The following is an 18,599-nucleotide window of genomic DNA, read 5'->3' as shown; positions in this document are numbered from 1 at the left end:
AATTACTTTGACATGTCTTCTGGCCCATTCTGGTCTTTTTTCGATCAATGCATAGTTCAAATTGATCATTTGTTGTCTGTAGTGATTAGTATTCACAGTTTCACTGGGTTTTCGAAGCTCATGATACACCACACCTTTCTGATCCCACCAAACACAGAGCATTGTCTTCTTGCTGAATCGATCTGGTTTTGCAGTCGATGTTGATGGTTGTCCCGAATTAACCCATGACTTTTCCCGTTTAGGATTCTTAAAATAAATCATTGCCAGTAACAATTCGATGCAAAACTAATTTTCTTTCATGTCTTTGAAGCAAAATTTGACAAGTGGTTTTTCAGTTTTGCATCTGTCTTTCATTCAAGTTATGTGGCACCCATTTTCCACACTTTTGGATCTTTCCCATAGCTTTCAAACGGTTAGAAATTGTTTGTTGTGCAACATTTAGCATTGCTGCCATTTGCTTCTGACTCAAAGTATCATCTTCAACCAATATTGCTTGCAATTCGGCGTCTTCGAACTTTTTTGGTGGTCTTTCACATTCTTCATTTCTTACATCAAAATCATTATTTCTGAACCATTGAAACCATCTTTTGCATGTTGCTCCTGATAGAGCACGATCACCATATGCCTCAACAAGCATTCGATGCGACTCTGCAGCACTTTTTTTCAAATGAAAACAAAAAATTAATGCTTTCTGCAAATCATCACTTTCTGGTACAAAATTCGACATTTTTAAGATGATGAAAACATATGATGTTGTTTGTTCCATGACTTGATGTATACTAAATATCATTGACAGATGTCACACCAACTAAACAAAAAAAAAAATTAAGGCTTGTTCACAACAAATGTTCCCTATCGACACATTGGTATCTTAACACTCATTGCATACCGGTACACCTGGTATGTAGACTGTGCACAGGCATTGCACAATCCCAGGTCAACCTCAAAAAATGGGGTACAGTGCGAGATGGAATTTCACTGCGAAAGCAGAGAGGAACAAACTTCCAGTCATACCGTGAAGTTCCGACTGTCTGGATTCGTGCACTGGGTTGCACCTGCACTGGTTAAAAGCAGTGCCATCAATGTGTTCAAATACTATACTGAGTAGAAATATTTGAGCATGTCCATTTATGTTCTATGTAGTACTTCATACATTCTGTTTTAATTTCTTTTTTAATAAATAGCCAATTGACTAATGTGCCTATGTATATTTCATATTCTACATCTTCAATATCTATTTGGTATGGTACTTCTGACATGAACAAAGAAAGGATGCTACCCAACCTCACAAAGGCAAAAACATTCCCTTCCTCGAGTCCAATGGCACATGTGCACCGTGTCCAGTACTCCGATTTGTGTGGTTGTGCTCCAGGCATTTCAACTAAGTGTTTTATGCTTCAACAATAGACTTTGTTACATTCCAGCAGAGTGTGGGGCTGAAGTGCCAATGGACAATACATGATTACTGATATACTAGTCGTGAATAGAACAGCACAAAATTCAAGGTTTTTGACTGGCTGTTGTTAGTTAAACTTTAAACTTGTTATGTGAGTGTTTCCCCAACCTTCCACAAATAATTAACATCCCATGACTAAATCTTTACCTGACAGCTGGAGGAGCATGGAGACAGCCGTGAGGAAACCGGATATGTAGGGTTTAGGGACACAGTTATAACTATCTATACTTCGCCCCTGTGTTTATGTGACATGCAGTATTCGAAGGGAGTAGGCCAGTTGAAAGAGAGTTGTTTTACACACACTGAAAAAAAAATGGTGTGATATTTTTTTAGAATTTGAAAGTATCTTCATTCCTCATTACAAGGGGGGTAAGAACAGTAACCATTACAAATGGAAAAAATTCCATGACCTAAGTAGTTAAACATATACAGAACCAGTATTATTCACATGTGTAGTTAGCAAATAACACATAATAGTAACTTCAGATGATAACATGCCTAACCTTCTAACAATCTCAGTTTAAAACAGGGTTTCCCAAAAAATGGATAAAATCTTTGAAATTGATTATCTCTTTAATTAAAGGAGACAGAAAAACAATTTTTGTGGGTAATAATTCATAAGGCAGTGAAAAACATAACAATGCTTCCTTTCATTTCAGAGTTGTAAACAAACATGGTGTTATGGTTCAATCAATGGAAATGAGTGCTAATGTGGAAGAAAAGAGAATGTGAGTGAGGTACGACGACATTGGAGGGTTGTATTTGGACCCCCGCAAACAAGGGTAACAATCACAAGAATTTGGGATAAGTGTGACATCAACACAGTGATGCAGGATCCAGAGGAGGGACATTGCATAAGAAGGAGAAGGAGAAGAAGGAGAAGGAGAAGAAGAAGAAGAAGAAGAAGAAGTAAAGTACAACAGGCAATTAAAGTGTTAATGCAGTGATCCAAGCTTACACACAACCCCAGAAGAAACCTGTGAGGCAGTGCTCTCATGAAACAGAGATCTGCAAAAGCAGTGTTCATAGAATTTTGCAGGCTCATAAATTTAAGCCCTACAGCCCAAGACTTTTCCACACTCTTAACGAGGATAACCCTGATAGGCGAAGTGAATTTTGTGAGTGGTTCATTAACAGATGTGAAGAGTAATCTTCCCAAGATCTCTGGTTGGATAAAGCAACCATTAAACTTAATGGAACAATTAACCACCATAACTGTGTGCACTGAGCCTGTGAGAATTCATGCATAACCAAGGAATGTCACGTTAATCTACCAGGAGTATCAGTCTTTTGCGTCTGTCTTCTAGAGGGTTAATTGGGCCATACTTCTTTGAAAATCCTGTCACAGGTGACTTACTTAGAGATGTTGTATATCATAACTAGACCTCAAATTTTAGGTAAAAATCTACTTTGTTCCTGATTAAATAAAGGCAATAAAAGTTGTACATACACAAATTATGTCAATTTATGGTCAAAAACACTAGTTTTATAGCACCTACAAATACCAAATTTCAGGTTAGTACTTGATTGTACTTAAATTTCAAAAACCCAGTTAAATAAAATTTTTTTATGACTAACATTCTGTCGTGGTCTTCCCTGCTAAGAATTACACCAATATTTTATCAAAAATTGTAATTTTATAGTACCTAAAATACCTAATTTTATGTAGAACCTGACTGTCTAATTTTTAAAAATCCAGTCAGATAAAATTTGTATGACAAACTACTCTTCTAGTCTCCAGAATGAGATTTCCACTCTGCAGCGGAGTGTGCGCTGATATGAAACTTCCTGGCAGATTAAAACTGTGTGCCCGACCGAGACTCGAACTCGGGACCTTTGCCTTTCGCGGGCAAGTGCTCTTCTAGTCTTCCAGGCTACTTAGAAAATAGTAACTGAATAATAACCAGTTTGTTTGCATGCTCGAATGCCAATTGTGTGTCAGACAATGACAGCATACGTCAGGCTGTTCCATCCCGTCCTGCTCTGCAAAGTGTTGTGACTCACTGTGAACCGGCAGGGGATGGAGGACTCTTGTGATCTGCTTCCAACGCCTTCCTGCCCTGATGGAACAACCAGTTTAAAACACCTGCACTGCCTTCATTCAGTTGGTCAGGGTGCTGCTTGGATGTGGTGAAATATTTCACTGTGACAGTGTGTTTGTGGAAAGTCAAGCATGCCAGAAAATAAATCAAACTTGAAACAAATGTTTGTAACTAAAGCTAATGCAACAAACAAGAACAAATTTCATCTGCATCAAGCCATTGTTGCAGCAAACATACCATTTGATGCAGTTGGAAATAGCCAGTTCAAAAGTTTTTAGATAAATACTATCACCACAGCATCCCATCAGGATTCACAGTGAGAAAGAACTAATTAGATAGCTTATATGATAATACATTGAGCACGACAAGGGAAGATATAGGCGATTCGTACTTGTGGATCTCTGTCGACGAGACAACTGACAGACAAGGTAGATATGTGGCTAATTTGATTGTTGGAAAGTTCAGTCCTGACACTCGCTCTGTACGTCATCTGATCTGCAGCAAGGAGCTAAAAAAGAACTAACCAGGAAACAATTGCTCACTTTGTTAATAAAGCCCTCAAATTACTTTTCCTCAACAGTCTACATGAAAAAGTACTTGTAATCTATAAGGGGTGTTCAAAAAGAAATGAGCCGGAGGCATAATTACAGACACAAGTACCTGTGTTAGAAGTATTGACCCTGGCTGTTGAGACACTTGTCCCACTGTGACACAAGACGGTAAACGGCTGTCTCACAAAATTCCTGGGGCTGCCGTGTTAGCCAGTTCTGCACATACAACTGGATGTTGTCCTCCAGGGTGAATCGTCTGCCCCTGAGATCCTTTTTATGGGGACCAAAAATGGCTTAATCGCAGTGAGAGAGATCCGGACTGTATGGACGGTGGCCGAGAATGTCCCGTTTGAATTTCTGCAGGAGTGCCACAACAGTGTTGGCCAGATGAGGCTATGCATTGTCATGGAGCAGAATAACCCCACAGGTGAGATTGCCTAGTCGTTTTGACTTGATCGCTTGGCGAAGGGTGGTCAAGGTTTGCAAGTAATGCTGGGCATTCACTGTTGTCCTGTGCTGCAGGAAGGGTCATTCCACACCAAATCATCCAGCCAGAAGTAGATATAAAACCCAAGGGTTTCGGATTTGTTACAAAATTTATATGTGAAATGTATGCATAAAGATAAGAAAATATCCAAAATTTCATCCAATTCTATCTAGTAGTTTCTATCACCATTTTAAGTTTTAGGATAATTGTATTTCCGAGGGCAATTAAGACTTAACTAAAGCGTGCATGCTTTTACAGAATTTGAAGCAAAATCGTTAGTTTTGAAACTAGAGGCTTGAAATTTCTACTGTTTTGTTCTAAATTAAACCCTAAAACTGATAGATCTACAAAATTCCAATTTACAATGTTCAATCATGTTGAAAAACTGTACCGAAACTTAAAATATTGTTAGTTTCAAAATTGTGACGTATGTGTAGAAAATTATGAACAGCTACAGTTTCTCTCCAAATAACACAATACAACCATATATTTTTGAAAACAGCATAAAATTACCTTTCAAATGATGCAAATAATTTGGTGGGGTCCCAAATTTAACAATTTTATCTTACATTGAAGTAAAAACAAGTTTTATGTATTCAAAACGTATAGAACAGCTGTTTTAAGATTCAAAATGGTTATAGTAGAGGTGATATAGAAGTAAAAGGTTTTAAAACTATAATTTGGAAGATCAGCTACTTGAAACAGTAATTTATTTGTACATTTTTTGTTATGTATTTTTAAATTGAGATAAAGATTTTACTGTAGTTGTAACTTTATTTATCTTTTTTGTTTTATTTAGCTGAAGTTAAAGTCAAGGAACATACAACATTTTTGGAGTCATGAGAAGTGTGTTGAAGTTCAGATAAGGCAGTACTACTATGCAAGTATGCACATGAAAAATTCACCAGTCAGCAGTCTCCCTGCTGTCTTCCGACAAGACATGAAATTCAAGTCAAGACATGAAACCCTCCCTCCCCCCACAGCCTGATTGTACTGCAAGTCTATCAGTGTGCATTTGGCTCTGTTCAAGTTAACTGCCTAGTGTTTTGTGCTTGACATTTTAAATAATTGTTATACAAACACAGCTATAATTTTATTTTTAAAACTATTGTTTTGTGTGTGTGTGTGTGTGTGTGTGTGTGTGTGTGTGTGTGTGTGTGTGTGTGTGTGTATGTGTGTTCCTTACCATGGAGATAAGAGTAAGTTCAAGTAAAGATGAAAATAATTTTAAGTGTTCAGTAGGTCCATTACTAAATTTTTCATGTGAAAATACTTCACTGACAAAAAGCAAATGATTTATTATATTTCGAAAAAGTTGTCTAAAAATGAAGAAAAGCTTTAGTTTGGTGCCCTAATAAGTAGTACAGTGAAACAAATGCTATTTGTTCCTATCATTTGTTTTATTTTTTAAAGTATTTTGAAAAGAACCAAAAATCCTGTTGTGTTCCATTTAAGAAACATTCTGAAACTTTAACAAAGAAGAAAGATTTGAGGATAATTACTCTGGAAAATGCAAAACATGTTAAGGAAAATAAGAACATTATTTTAGTGCTGGGAAAACTGTTGTGCAGTACATGTAGAAAACTGTTGAATGAGGCAACACCTACTTTAAATCATGAAGATATTGCTCTACTGGAAAGTGATGAAGCAAATGAGAGTGAATTAAGCAATGCAAAAAGAGTAATAGAAAGAGAAAAGTTCAATGAAACTCTTATAGGGCTGGATGTGACACCACTTACTCTTCAGTCATTATCTACCCAATCAAAGAAAAAATATGCTAAAAAGAAGTTTAAAAGGCAAAAGACCATGTTAAAAAAAGATGTCATTTGTTTTGAAAGCACAACAATCCAATGATTCAAGTGAATCTGACAGTATAACTCAAGGTAATGAACTGAAGACAAAATCTGAGGATCTTTATGCTTTAGTGGATGCTATAAAGGAAAACCTCAAGACAGACTTAACCAAACAGGAAAAAATACAGATATTAACAATCACTCCAAAGTCTTGGTCACACAGAAAAGCAGCAGAAAAATATAATTTATCAGAATATTTAGTGCGAAAAGCCAGAACACTAGCAAAGCTATTTTGGCTCTGACAGAACCCAAACATGGCAGAACCCTTCCCCAAGAAACAATAGACACTATCCAGCTGTTTTATGAAGATGATGAATTTTCTTACATGTTGCCAGGTGCTAAAGACAAAATTAGTACAAAAAATGCTTACAAGCAGAAAAGAATTCTTTTATGCAACTTAGAGGAACTATTTATTGCTTTTAAAGAAAAACACCCAAATATTAAAATTGGATTTTCCAAATTTTGCTCCTCAAGACCAAAATGGTGTGTGCTTGCTGGTTCACCTGGAACTCACCAAAATGTTGATCTTTTAGCAAACTCTCTGAACCAGCATGTTAAAGAATCAGTACACACTATGATGGACAAATTGGTTTGTGATAGAAAAAACGGGGACTGTATGTTAAGACGTTGTGATGTGTGCCCAGAAACAGGTGAATCACTGCAGCTACATCTAAGAGAAATACTAGCAGACTACAATGAAGATGAAGACATTAAATTTTCGCATTGGATTTCACGTGATGGCAGAATGATTTTACAAACAATGCTACTACCTTGCAAGGAGTTTACTGATTTTACTATAAAAACAATTGAGTTCTGATACCTCATCCTTACATCACAATAACTCAAAACGCTTACATGAAACAGAGCAAAGAAAATTTGGCATTTAATGAGGTTTTAGTTCTTATGGATATTGCAGAAAACTAACTCCATTCTGCAAAATGAAGAGCAATTCTACCACTGGGGCCACTTGAGCTGCTCAGTTCATCCAGCAGTGATTTTTTATAAAAATGAATATTCCATCATAAAAGAAACATCATTGTGTTTCATTTCAGATGATCTAAAGATGATGTACCATTTATTTATTCAGTACAAGAAATAACCATAGATTTCATAAAACAAACTTTCCTGACATTTACCAAATTGAGTATTTTACAGATGATTGCAGTGCTCAGTACAAAAACTTCAAAAGCATGATAAATTTCTGTTTTTATTATAAATATTTTACATTAAATGCAAGCTGGTCATTTCATGCTACGAGTCACGGTAAAACAACATGCGATGGGATTGGGGGTACAGTCAAGAGAACTGTTACCAAAAAAACTTGCAGAGCAGTAGGCAAAGTGAGTAGATAATAAACACTGAACAAATGGACAATTTTTGCGAAAGTTTATTCTCAACATTTTTTCTTTTTAAAGGAAGAAGAAGTTGAAACTAAAAGAACAATGCTTGAAACTAGATTTCAAATGGGTCAAACAATACTGGGTCAAGAAGTTTCCATTATTTTAAGCCAGCTTCTTGCGGAGAAATTTCAGCCAAATGATAGAGTTCAGACTCTGAAATTTTGTTGAAACAAAATATTTTTACGACTATCCCAACTATTAAACCTAAATCACATTCTTTCATTGCACGTGTTTATGAGCAAAACTGGTAGACAGAAATGGTTCTGAGTTTCAATGAAGAAGGAAGGGACTATGACATTCTTTTTATTACCCTCATAGAGCAGCAGTCACTTTCTTTTGGCCTCAAAAAGAAGACAGATGTCCTGTTTCACCAGCCCGTCTTCTATGTGTAATAACTCCTCCAGAAATAGCATCTCAGTTCGGCAGATCATGTAAGATTGATGCTAATTTCCAAAAGGAAATCATCAAAACATGGAACAATTTCAATGCATTATTGTAAAAAAACCTTAATGGACATTTAAATGTAATTATTGTACATGCTACTTCATATAAACTTAGTATAATACTTCAGCTGAATATTTATTAAACTTTAAAGGAATCAAAAACTCTTTCTACAAAGGATTTGTTTAAAAACGAATAATTGCCAACTCATGTATTCAAAGTAAGTAAACCTATTTTGTAAAATTCTCAATGTATGTATCTTTTATTTTAAAATAATTCATACATATAACTTGAGTTCATCTGGTATTTTCACAGTTGTACTATATTCAAATATTTAATTATTGTATAACACATTTATTTTACAAAGTAAATTACAAAATTTGACTTCAATGTGTTATAAAATTGTCACAACCCAGAACCCCACCACTTTTTTGTACCATTTGAAAGATAATTTCATACTATTTTCAAAAATATATGGTTATATTGGGTTATTAGGAGAGAGATTTTAGCTATTCACAATTTTCTACGCTTATGTCACAATTTTTAAATAAACAATATTTTGAGTTTCAGTACAGTTTTCCAATATGAATGAACATTATAAAACAGAATTTTGTACATCAGTCAGTTTTAGTGTTTAATTTAAAACAAAAAAAAGTGAACATTTTGTGGCTCTACCTTCAAAATTAACGATTTTGCTTCAAATTCTGTATAAGCATGCACGCTTTAGTTGTGCCTTAATCACCCTTGGAAATACAATTAGCCTAAAACTTTAAATGGTGATAACTCAGATACTATTTGTTAGAATTGGAAGAAACTTTAATGGATGACTGTATGGAATGACCTGGAAGTGAATCAGAAGGGGACCATCTTGCACAAAGAAGAATGTCAGCATAACCTTTCCCGCACTTCCTCAGACAATGACATCCAGCTGTACGTGAGGAACTGATCAACATCGCAGTCCCAGGAATTTTATGAGACAGCCATTCACCATCTTGTGTCACAGTGGGACAAGTGCGTCAACAGCCAGGGCTGCATTTGAACGCAACAGGCAAGGAACTTACAGCAAAAAGGATTCCAGAGTTACTGAACATGAAGAACAGGGATAACAAACCAGTGATTGAACTCAAGTGGAAGGACGACAGCAAATAATGAGCTAATGACTACAGCTTTAGCAAATAAACCAGCAGCATGTGCAGCTGAAAAGAAGACTTCCCACAAGCAGCCAATCCAGATACCAACTAAAGAAAAAAAAATATCCCAAAGAGCCCTTTGGAAATGGAAACACAAATATGGACACTAAATAAACCTGCAGTATGTATAGTTCAAAAGAGACAAGTCAGAAAGAAGAATAAATAGGAATCGAGGATGAGCAAAGAAAATTCCAACATGCTGTGTACATAGATCAACAAGCAGAAAGAAGCCACTGCACAGAAGTCAGGATTTTTGGTGGGATCAGACTTGCTGCAACACCACGTAAAAGAGAGAGTGAAGATCAGTGCTCAGGCAAGTACTACATCATGTTCTTACATGTTAACAAGCAACAAATGAGGGTATCAGTGGATTAAAGAAAGTGACCAGGCCTAATACTCCAAGCAACTGTATGCGGACAAAGAGTCCCCAAATGAATACAGATAAAGACAAAATATTAACTTTTTTACAAATCAACATCTGTTGCATTAGAACATCTTTGTAATGATTTGTTTGTGTACGTTATATGTATATCTGAACACTGGCTAACAACTGAGCAAGTACACGTATTTGTCCCTCAGGGGTATGTTGTGGCTGATATCATGTGTAGAAAGCAGAGAAAGAATGGTGGTGCAGGTAGTTTTGTAAGAGAAGGAGTGAAATTTTCCAAAATTTATGTAACAACTTATAGCTCAGAACTACATGCAGAGTTCAGTTGTGTTAAGCTGCTGGATGAAAACATTATAGTAGTTAGCCTATATAGATCCCCAGATGATGATGTTAACCTATTTATAGAGAAATTTGAACTATTAATTTTAAAAATTTTGAAATTCAAGACAAGAATTGCTGTCTGTGGAAATTTCAACATTGAAATGGCTAACACAGACAAACAAGTCGCAAAAATATTTTTGAATCTACTAAGATCATTAAACTTATACTGTAAAAATGTGTCCTACTCATATGGATGTATGCTTGGACAACATAGTTAATTTCATTGAGGAAGATTTTAGTCATATTTGCAGGAGGACACTTTGCAGATCATGATTTTTTGCTCCTGACACTTTATAAGAGGCAGCCAATTAAAACTACAGGACAAAAGAGGAGTACATTACACTGTTTATTGATAAGTTAAGGAAGGAAAAGTGGGACTGGGTGTACAAATGTCAACCAGAGAAACTGGGAACAGAAATAGCCTTTGATAACTTTTTTGAGAAATTTATAGAACTATGGTATTCCCGTTCTCCATTAACAAAAGCTATAACTTCAAGGAAACTTAAAAATAAAATGCTTAACTGGTTTACCAAAGAACTTGAACATATTACACTGGATTTACAACCATGCCTGTATTCACAGGACTGAACAGAGAGAGAGAATCCAAAAAATTCTACAGAACTAAGCTTCTCCTCGCAAAAAAACTAGTATCTGAAAAGTACATAGAAAGTGCTCCCAATAAATGCAAGGCAGCATGGCAAATTATAAATCAAGGTCTCACTCCTAGACACACTCAAGTGCCTTTGATGGATTTTGAGATACCAACTAACTTTTTTATTAATTCAGTTAAGGAAGTAACAAACAGTATTAAAGAAACAAGTTCTTCTGCAACAGACCTGCTGGCTCCCCTCTGCCCAATGAATGTATATTTCACTGGAATCCTATCACACCCACTGAAATTTTAAACATTGTTGCCAAATTTTCAAATTCGAAAAGTATGGATTGCTATTTGTTGTCCCATTACATTATTAGAAAAACAATACACTTCATATGCTTACCATTAGCAAGTATTTTCAATAAATGCTTAAAATTTATAGTTTTTTGTGATACAGTCAAGATATCTAAAGTTATTCCAGTTTATAAAAAGGGGTATAAAAAATTGCCTGAAAGCAATCAACCAATTTAAATTGTGCCTATACTGTCAAAAATATGTGATGCACTAATGCACAACCAGCTAAATACCTACTTTGAAGATCATGGCTTACTTTGTAACTTTCAGTTTGGATTTCGCAAGGGAAAAAACACAACTGCTGCTGTTTTAGTAATCATTGATTGAACATTATCTGCTACTGAAAAGAAAAACAAAGTATCATTTGTATTATGTGACATAAGCAAGGCATTTGATTGCATTCCTGTTTACATCCTACTAAAGAAAATGAAATACTATGGGTTTCAAGATAACACTTTAGCCATCATCACTTCTTACTTGAACAACAGGAAACAATTCATTTCAGTCAGGAATGTGTATTCTTCCTTGCACGAGATAGACATCAGGTGTTCAGAAAGGATCTACCCTCAGACCCTTCTTTTTCATTGTTGCAATCAATGACCTGAAATTTCCTGGCAGATTTAAACTGTGTGCCAGACCGAGACTCGAACTCGGGACCTTTGCCTCTTGCGAGCAAGTGCTCTACCATCTGAGCTACCCAAGCACGACTCACACCCCGTCCTCACAGCTCTACTTCTGCCAGTATCTCGTCTCCTACCTTTGCCCACGAAAGGCAAAGGTCCCAAGTTCGAGTCTCGGTCTGCCACACAATTTTAATCTGCCAGGAAGTTTCATATCAGCGCACACTCCGCTGCAGAGTGAAAATCTCATTTGGGAATGAATGACCTGCCTTACAACGTACCAGATCCTGTCATATGTTATGCAGATGATACTACACTGTTTATCTCTCATCAGAACACCTCTGAACTCAATCACATAACAAAAGAATCTCTCGACATAGCTTTCGACTGGTTTACTGCTAATAGACTCTTATGTAATCCCGATAAAACACCACAGCTCATACTAGGCATGACAAAGGATATAGAAACTAAATCACTAAAACTTCTAGATATTCACATTGACTCCAAACTTAATTGGCAAGAACATATCAATCATGTCTGCAAAAAGATATCTCTTTTTGAAACTAAGGGACATGGTAAGCATGGATTACCTTTGGATGACGTACTTTGGACTTTTCCAATAGCATACATTATATGGCCTTATTATATGGGGACACTCTCCCCATATTGATAACATTTTAAAAATACAAAAAAAAGTTTTGCATTTAATTGGTAAGACAGGTAATTTGGAACATTGTTGTGTACTCTTCACCAGTCTCAAAAGACAACAGAACTTGTTGTCAGGGGGGAAGTTCATGACCACAATATTAGGGTTAAGTCAAAGTTAGGTATACCTAGGCACAGATTAGCAATGACTGGAAATTCTCACAAAGTAAACCAACTCAGAATTTCCAATAAGTTATCAGTCTTTGCTCAGACCATGGATATAATTAGTTTTAAACATAAGTGGTACAACTGGTTAACAGATCACCCTTTTTATAATATTAAAGAATACTTTGATTTACCAGAATATTATATTAACTTTTAAAAACTGTTACTTTTAATTGTTTTATTACGTACTGCATAAACTTTGTAGAACTAACATTTAATGCTACACATTGTACTATTGTGCACAATGTATATACTTTATCTTGTATGAAATTGATGAAACCAATATCATTGTGAAATGATTTATGGTGAATCAAGATTCTTGATTCTTGAAAACTTCATACATACAGGTACTGGTTTCTATAATTATGCCTCCAGCTCTTTTCTTTTTGAACGCCCCTTATACACTGATGCAGCCACATATATGATTGCTGCTGTTAAACTGTTGAAAGTATTTTATCCAGTCTTGCTCCATATCACATTTCTTGCCCATGCCATGAATCATGTAGCTTAGACAATACGTCTCAAATTTCCACATGTAAATAAGCTAGTTTCAACTATCAAAAAGGTTTTTATTAAAGCACCTACAAGAATCCAGTTATTTCAAGAGGAACTTTCCAACGCGCCATTTCCACCAGAACCCATACCTACTCACTGAGGAATGTGGCTACAGGCTGTGGAACATTACAGTGAGCATTTGGAAGACATTGAGAACATTGTTCTTAAATTGTGGGAGGAGGCAATGAGCATTACATCCACTAAAGACCTTGTATAGGACCCAACAATATCCTATGACATTGCCTACATAAAATTGATCATGCATTTTTGGTCCCTATTATTAAAGCTCTAGAGTGTTCAGTGAAACCAGTCTACACACAACTGTGATTGATAGAAAAGGATACAGAAAAAATCAACTTGCTCGCAGGTTCTATTGGTATGAAAGTTAGTGAGAAACTAAAAGACAGCACTTTTTTTTAAAAAAAAAAAAAAAAAAAAAAAAAAAAAAAAAAGAAGAAAGAAAGAAAGAAAGAAAGAAAGAAAAAACAGGATGGACTACAGTGGAGGACATCTTACCAGGTAAAAAAACAGACTGAGTATGCAGTCCTATTGTGCCTAATACAGTCATTTAAATATGCTCCGGTTACATGTGTTGATGTGGGACACTCATTCTCAGCATATAAGATGCTATTAAACCACAAGAGGTGCAGTTTCTCAATGGAAAATCTGGAGAAAGTATTAGTTATTTACTGTGACTGTAATTATGGACATGGGCAATAATATAATGTGGATTTTTGTCAATCTATTTATCTTTCTATGCAATAAAAAGTCACATTTTGGTCACCTATCTTCTGATTTTTGTAACCTTTTTTGGAAGTGATAGAACCTATTTTAGGTACCTAATTTAAGATTTTTAGAACCTAAAAGTCCAAGATCTAATAACAACTCCTGGTCTTAACGAATTTTTTGAAAATAAAGAATATTACATTCACGATTGCACGCCACCTCACTTTGTCACTCATGTGAGGGCATTTCTCAATCAGACATGTAGAGAAATCTTACATGTAGATGAAGATGAAATGGGAGATATGATACTGTGTGAAGAGTTTGACAGAGCACTAAAAGACCTAAGTTGAAACAAGGCCCCAGGAGTAGACAACATTCCATTAGATTTACTGATAGCCTTGGGAGAGCCAGCCCTGACAAAATTCTACCATCTGGTGAACAAAATGTATGAGACAGATGACATACCCTTAGACTTCAAGAAGAATATAATAATTCGAATCCCAAAGAAAGCAGATGTTGATAGATACGGCAATTACTGAACTACCAGTTTAATAAGTCACGGATGCAAAGTACTGACACGAATACTTTACAGACGAATGGAAAAACTGGTAGAAGCTGACCTTATGAAAGATCAGTTTGGATTCTGTAGAAACATTGGAACACTTGAGGCAATACTGACCCTACGACTTATCTTAGAAGATAGATTAAGGAAAGGCAAACCTACGTTTCTAGCATTTGTAGACTTAGAGAAAGCTTTTGACAATGTTGACTGGAATACTCTCTTTCAAATTCTGAAGGTGGCAGGGGTAAAATACAGGGAGCGAAAGGCTATTTACTATTTGTACAGAAACCAGATGGCAGTTATAAGAGTCGAGGGGCATGAAAGGGAAGCAGTGGTTGGGAAGGAAGTGAGACAGGGTTGTAGCCTCTCCCCGATGCTATTCTATCTGTATATTGAGCAAGCAGTAAAGGAAACAAATGAAAAATTCAGAGTAGAAATTAAAATACATGGAGAAGAAATGGCAAGGAAAGTGTTTCTGAAGAAGAAAAATTTGTTAACATCGAGTATAGATTTAGGTGTCAGGAAGTCGTTTCTGAAAGTATTTGTATGGAGAGTAGCCATGTATGGAAGTGGAACATGGATGATAAATACACTCCTGGAAATTGAAATAAGAACACCGTGAATTCATTGTCCCAGGAAGGGGAAACTTTATTGACACATTCCTGGGGTCAGATACATCACATGATCACACTGACAGAACCACAGGCACATAGACACAGACAACAGAGCATGCACAATGTCGGCACTAGTACAGTGTATATCCACCTTTCGCAGCAATGCAGGCTGCTATTCTCCCATGGAGACGATCGTAGAGATGCTGGATGTAGTCCTGTGGAACGGCTTGCCATGCCATTTCCACCTGGCGCCTCAGTTGGACCAGCGTTCGTGCTGGACGTGCAGACCGCGTGAGACGATGCTTCATCCAGTCCCAAACATGCTCAATGGGGGACAGATCCGGAGATCTTGCTGGCCAGGGTAGTTGACTTACACCTTCTGGAGCACGTTGGGTGGCACGGGATACATGCGGACGTGCATTGTCCTGTTGGAACAGCAAGTTCCCTTGCCGGTCTAGGAATGGTAGAACGATGGGTTCGATGACGGTTTGGATGTACCGTGCACTATTCAGTGTCCCCTCGACGATCACCAGTGGTGTACGGCCAGTGTAGGAGATCGCTCCCCACACCATGATGCCGGGTGTTGGCCCTGTGTGCCTCGGTCGTATGCAGTCCTGATTGTGGCGCTCACCTGCACAGCGCCAAACACGCATACGACCATCATTGGCACCAAGGCAGAAGCGACTCTCATCGCTGAAGACGACACGTCTCCATTCGTCCCTCCATTCACGCCTGTCGCGACACCACTGGAGGTGGGCTGCACGATATTGGGGCATGAGCGGAAGACGGCCTAACGGTGTGCGGGACCGTAGCCCAGCTTCATGGAGACAGTTGCGAATGGTCCTCGCCGATATCCCAGGAGCAACAGTGTCCCTAATTTGCTGGGAAGTGGCGGTGCGGTCCCCTACGGCACTGCGTAGGATCCTACGGTCTTGGCGTGCATCCGTGCGTCGCTGCGGTCCGGTCCCAGGTCGACGGGCACGTGCACCTTCCGCCGACCACTGGCGACAACATCGATGTACTGTGGAGACCTCATGCCCCACGTGTTGAGAAATTCGGCGGTATGTCCACCCGGCCTCCCGCATGCCCACTATACGCCCTCGCTCAAAGTCCGTCAACTGCACATACGGTTCACGTCCACGCTGTCGCGGCATGCTACCAGTGTTAAAGACTGCGATGGAGCTCCGTATGCCACAGCAAACTGGCTGACACTGACGGCGGCGGTGCACAAATGCTGCGCAGCTAGCGCCATTCGACGGCCAACACCGCGGTTCCTGGTGTGTCCGCTGTGCCGTGCGTGTGATCATTGCTTGTACAGCCCTCTCGCAGTGTCCGGAGCAAGTATGGTGGGTCTGACACACCGGTGTCAATGTGTTCTTTTTTCCATTTCCAGGAGTGTAGTTTGGACAAGAAGAGAATAGAAACTTTTGAAATGTGGCGCTACAGAAGAGTGCTGAAGATTAGATGGGTAGATCACATAACTAATAAGGAGGTATTGAATAGAATTGGGGAGAAGAGGAGTTTGTGGCACAACTTGACTAGAAGAAGGGATCGGTTGATAGGACATGTTCTGAGGCATCAAGGGATCGCCAATTTAGTACTGGAGGGCAACAGGGAGGGGGAGACCATGAAGTGAATACACTAAGCAGATTCAGAAGAATGTAGGTTCCAGTACGTACTGGGAGACGAAGAAACTTGCACAGGATACAGTAGCATGGAGAGCTGCATCAAACCAGTCTCTGGACTGAAGACCACAACAACAACAACAACATTGCCTGCCACATGGAGAGGATGGCGAGGGAGTGTGCAGTTTTCCAGTTCAATCTCCTGATTTAATTCATCTATCTGTGGGGCACTCTCAACAACACAGTTTCCATTGCAAGACAACAGACACTGAATGATCTTAAAGAGTAAACTGAGCAATTGTGAGGTGCTATTCCATCAGGAACAATACAAGCGGTACGTCAGTCTGTTGTAAGATGTTCACAAAGTGTATTGCTGCTGAAGGAAGTCATTTTGAACATTTACCACCTTTAGTTGGACCTTAAGGTACACCACAAACATTGTACTGTATTTCTATCTCCTTTAATTAAAGAGATGTTCAGTTTCAAAGATTGTATACGTTATCTTAGGACACCATGTATATGTAGTTAAACACATTACCATATAACAGGCTATTTTGCTGGCATTACTTAACACTTGAGGACATTCAAAACTAAAAAATGCACCCTTCGTGCATGGGCTACTCACACCTGCACTGGAATCTGCAGCTGTCACGATGTGGACAATACCTGGAAGATGTCACGAAGAGAGATCAGAGCCTTTTTGTTGCTGCAGCTCATGCCTGCGGCTGGGTTGAGGTTCATGTAGCCAGGGTATGTATTGCTCCAGAGTCACTAGCTGCCATATGATGGCAGAAGTCGTTGCACCACTGAATACACCTGCGACAAATTTTGCAGTACAGTACAGCACAATGTATGTCAATCACTCACTCGACATTTCCCATTAACAGCCCCGCCTATCAGTCACCGCACCGACTGTGAGCTTGGACTGTGCGAACAGGACTTGTGATAAATGCAATATATCAATTTCCTAACCAATATCATAACATCTGTGATGTTTAAAAAGAATACTATAACTGGATCCAAATAATGAAATGACTGACATTCGAGCACAGAAGGGGGCAATGTTGTCAGTTACATTTGACTGCACACACAATAAGGCTGCAGCAGCAACAGCTGGGTGTTTCCATTCTGGACAGACATCTCATACGCTGCATGTCAGTGTGCAATATTGGGTCTGCTCAGCAGGTAAAAGTACAGCACAGTGTCCGTTACATGCTGCTATTAGTAATGGTTCGCATGACACACTGTGAGAAGTCAGCACAACAAATCACAAGTCAGATGTAGGCACCAAATTATATTCTCATTTGTAATTTTCTGTATGGTTCATGAATAAGGATAGCTGGTATTTTATTCTATTGGGTTAAAATTTATCTACATTGTTGAAATATCAAACAAAATCATAAATAAGACAAGTAAGTTATTGCAATGATGAATTTACACCTGGGGCTATGCTACACTTCAGTCTATCATGACAGAGTTATTTTCATGTTGAGATTCACTGGCTTCATCAAGTCTCAAGCAAGTTATCACCTTCCAACCTAAGCTAGGCCTCACATTTTGCTAGAGGTCAGTCTATGAGCACATTAGTTTTTTTCCAGTCACCAAAGAGATATGAAAATAAACAAGCAACCATAAAATTAACAAAAACCAGCTCAGTAAAAGTGACTGTGGCACTCTACGTGTCTAAAACAAGTGCAATCAATTCCTATCTTCTGCCAAAAGAAATAATTAGATTTGATAATTCTCACTAGCTACTGTAACACTACCACCCAAATGGCTATGACCAACAGCGACAAATTGTTAACATCAATATGTAATGCAAGAGCCACTGACACCATAAATACACTACTTTAGCCATTTACCAGGTGCACTTAAGCAACTAGTTCAGG

Source organism: Schistocerca piceifrons, chromosome 10 (genome assembly GCF_021461385.2).
Source record: "Schistocerca piceifrons isolate TAMUIC-IGC-003096 chromosome 10, iqSchPice1.1, whole genome shotgun sequence".
In the NCBI taxonomy this organism is placed as follows: Eukaryota; Metazoa; Arthropoda; class Insecta; order Orthoptera; family Acrididae; genus Schistocerca; species Schistocerca piceifrons.
The sequence above is the reverse complement of the archived record's forward strand: the minus strand, read 5'-3'. Positions refer to the sequence as shown.